The following is a 4,299-nucleotide window of genomic DNA, read 5'->3' on the forward strand; positions in this document are numbered from 1 at the left end:
TGACTTCACACTCTAGGACATCTGGCTCTAGGTGAGTGACCACACCAATGCAGTTATCCAGGTTATTAAGACCTTTTTTGTATAGTTCTTCTGTGTATTCTTGCCACCTCTTCTTAATCTCTTCTGCTTCTGTTAGGTCCTTGCCATTTCTGTCCTTTACTGTGCCCATCTTTACATGAAATATTCCCTTGGTATCTCCAATTTTCTTGAGGAGATCTCTAGTCTTTCTCATTCTATTATTTCCCTCTATTTCTTTTCATTGGTCACATAAGAAGGCTTTCTTATATCTCCTTGCTATTCTCTGCAACTCTGCATTCAGTTGGGCCAATATTTCCTTTTCTCTTTGCCTTTTGCTTCTCTTCTTTTCTCAGCTATTTGTAAGGCTTCCTCAGATAACCACTTTGCCTTCTTGCATTTCTTTTTCTTTGCAATTGTTTTGGTCACTGCCTTGTGTACAATGTTATGAACCTCTGTCCACAGTTCTTCAGACACTCTGTCTACCAGATCTAATCCTTTGAATCTATTCATCATCTCCACTGTATAATCATAAGGGATTTGATTTAGGTCATACCTGAATGGTCTAGTGGTTTTCCCTACTTTCTTCAATTTAAGCCTAAATTTTGTGATAAGGAGCTGATGATCTGAGCCACAGTCAGCTCCAAGTCTTGGTTTTGCTGACTGTATAGAGCTTCTCCATTTTCTGCTGCAAAGAATATAATCAGTCTGATTTCAGTGTTGACCACTGGGTGATCACATGGATCACAGCCTTGTGTAACTCAGTGAAGCTATGAATGATGCCATGCAGGTCTACCCAAGATGGACAGGTCATTGTAGAGAGTTCTAACAAAACGTGGTCCACTGGAGAAGGGAATGGCAAACCACTCCAGTATTCTTGCCTCAAGAACTCCATGAAAAGTATGAAAAAGCAAAAAGATATGATACTGGAAGATGAGACCGTAGATTGATAGGTGCCCAATATGCTACTGGGGAAGAGCAGAGAAACAGTTCCAGGAAGAATAGAGGTGAGGCCAAAGTGGAAATGATGCTCAGTTGTGGATGTGTCTGGTGGTGAAAGTAGTCTGAAGCTGTAAAGAACAATATTGCATAGAAACCTGGAATATTAGGTTCATGAATCAAGGTAAATTGGACATGACCAAGCAGGATCTGGCCAAGAGTGAATATCGACATTTTAGCAAGCAGTGAACTAAAATGGGCAGGAATGGGCAAATTTAATTCAGATGACCACTGTATCTGCTACTGTTGTTGCAGAAACTAGTACTCAAGAAACCAAGCAACACAGTCAGAGAGTTGGAGAACTCAGGTTTATTATGCCAGCGGGCCCAGAGGAGTTAACACTCCAAGCTCTGAGCCCTGAACAAAGGGGTTACAGAGCTTTTATACATGGACAGGCATCATTATGTGGGTTTGCAGGGGCTAGGGTTATTGCAAAGAGTAGGACAAGGGTAAGTGAGATAAGCTCCAGTTTTGAGTATTGTGAGTCCCCACTTTCTGAGACCTATGTGATCTAGACTTTGCAAGGAGCAAGCTGAGTTACAGAGGCAGAAAGAGCAGGAGGTTATGTAAAAATTTTAACTTTTCCTCTTCACTGTGGGCAAGAATCCCTTAGAAGAAATGGAGTAGCCATCATAGTCAACAAAAGAGTCTGAAATGCAGTAGTTGGATGCAATCTCGAAAACCAACAGAATGATCTTGGTTCATTTCCAAACAAACCATTCAACATCACAGTAGTCCAAGTTTATGCCCCAATCACTAATGCCAAAGCTGAAGTTGAACGGTTCTATGAAGACCTACAAGACTTTCTAGAGCTAACACAAAGAAAATATGTCCTTTTCATCATAAGGGATTGGAATGCAAAAGTTAAGAGATACCTGGAGTAACAGGCAAGTTTGGCCTCGGAGTACAAAATGAAGTAGGGCAAAGGCTAATTGAGTTTTGCCAAGAGAATACACTAGTCATAGCAAACACCCTCTTCCAACAACACAAGAGACAACTCTACACATGAACATCAACAGATGGTCAATACCAAAACCAGTCGGTTTTTATAGGGGTGGGTAATTTCATACTAATGATTGGGAGGACTATTCCAGCTATTTTGGGGAAGGGGTAGGGATTTCCGGTAATTGAGCCACTGCCCACTTTTTGACCTTTATGGTAGGACTTAGAACTCTCACGGAGCCTGTGAGTGTGTCACTTAGCTTGCTGGTGTGTTACAAAGAGCATACACTGAGGCTCAGGGTCTGGTGGAAGTTGACTCATCTGCCATCTTGGACCTATTTGGTTCCAATCAGTTTACGTTGTGTCCTCAGGCCATTCCATTCTTTTAAACATTGTGCCCTGCCCCCTTCCCTACTGTTTCAGAGTTGCTCACCCAATGGAATGATTGAGTTGGCAGAATGCACACATTCACCCAATTTATTGCTCAGTTCCCTAGTGTTCACAGTCTTTTAACAGATTGGTTCTATGCAGCCAAGACACTTGAACTAATTGCTAATACCCCTAATGAGGCTTCTCATTCCTCCTCAGTAGAGAAAAGTGGGGTAGTGGGTAGGGCAGGAAACCGTGGGTATTACCAGAGAGAAGTCCCCAGGGGAACAAGAAGAGCAGGGAAACAAGTGTTCCTGTCTAACTCTCCCTTGCCTTTTGAATTTAATCATTAAGTTGTGTTTAATCAGGGGTGTGTCTAGCACCCTTTAGAGAGGATTCAGCTATCAGTGAAGTCCTGCTCCTATATTTATGAGATTGCTCCAACAGTATACTTTTTTTTGGATTCTCCTGGGAATATCGCTTAATAGTGTTAATTTTGTGTTCAGAAGGCTCTAAAATATACAGTAATCATTACATAACAGAGAAGAACAAACTGATTCAATATTGGATCTCTTCCTTTAGCTCCAACCTTTGCGCTCTGTTGCCTGTGCTTAGTCATGCTGGCTCTGCACCTTTGAACAGGTTATATATAACCTGTTACCTATAACCTGAAGTATACAGGATAGCCCATTCTCAAGGCTCTGCCCCCTTGACCTTTAAAGGTGTAACACCTTTCATTCATATAAAGTTGCAAAACAGAGAATAGCAGTTGTCTTGTTGGAGGTTTATAGGAACTTCATGACCAGACCTGCCCAGACAGCTGCAAGAGCAAAGGCTTATCACATCTTCTCAGTTTGCAACAAGCAGTCACATCTCCTCCCTTTTTAGTATAAAAGAAACCTGAGTTCTAACTCAGATAAGAAGCAGTTTGGGACATTAGTCTGCCACCTTCTCAGCCTGCTGACTTTCAGAATAAAGTCATTATTCGTTGCCCCAACACTTTGTTTCTCAGTTTATTGACCTGTCATGCAGTGAGCAATACAAGCTTGGACTCAGTAACAACTACATTCCTTAAATTAATTCCGAGACCATGATGTGTCAAGATTAAAAATTTCATTTTCTATTTTATTTCCCATCTCAAATTATGGCCAGCCCATTGCCCAGTATAAGTCAACAGAGGTACTGTTATGAGAGTAATACACTTTACTAAGGAAATGCTAACACAGAAATCCCCAATTTTGAATACATCACCCCCACTCTAAAATTTCTTCTGAGAAATTAAATTCAAAGATTAAAGTCCCAAAGAGACTGCAATAGCTTGACCTTGTTATAGAAACAATTTTACCTTGTGTTTAATCAGGTGACCAACAATATCAAAAACTTATTTCTTGATCATGTTACATGAGGGCTATGGGTTGGCTGAGGCTCTTCTGGCCTTTGTAGGATTCAACTTGCCTTGTTTCCAGATGTCTTCTCATAGTGGACCCAGATTCAAGGCGTGACCACTACTTGAGATATGCTGTTCTCATGGTGGAGGACAGGAGCAAGAAGAGCAAAGCTGAATTTTCTGAGTCACATCTGCTAACATTCTACTGGTTAAAGTAAGTCCCAGGACCAAGCCCACATCAGTGGAGTAGGGAAATACACTTCAACTACGGTAATCCAAGTCTATGCCCTGATCAGTAATGCTGAAGAAGCTGAAGTTGAATGGTTATACGAAGAACTACAAGACCTTCTAGAACTAACACCCAAAAAAGATGTCCTTTTCATTATAGGGGACTGGAATGCAAACGTAGGAAGTCAAGAGACACCTGGAGTAACAGGCAAATTTGGCCTTGGAATACAGAATGAACCAGGGCAAAGGCTAAGAGAGTTCTGCCAAGAGAACGCACTGGTCATAGCAAACACCCTCTTCCAACAACAAAGAGAAGACTCTACACATGGACATCACCAGATGGTCAACACCGAAATCAG

This window comes from Bison bison, unplaced genomic scaffold (assembly GCF_000754665.1).
Source record: "Bison bison bison isolate TAMUID 2011002044 unplaced genomic scaffold, Bison_UMD1.0 scf7180017864290, whole genome shotgun sequence".
Classification (NCBI taxonomy): Eukaryota; Metazoa; Chordata; class Mammalia; order Artiodactyla; family Bovidae; genus Bison; species Bison bison.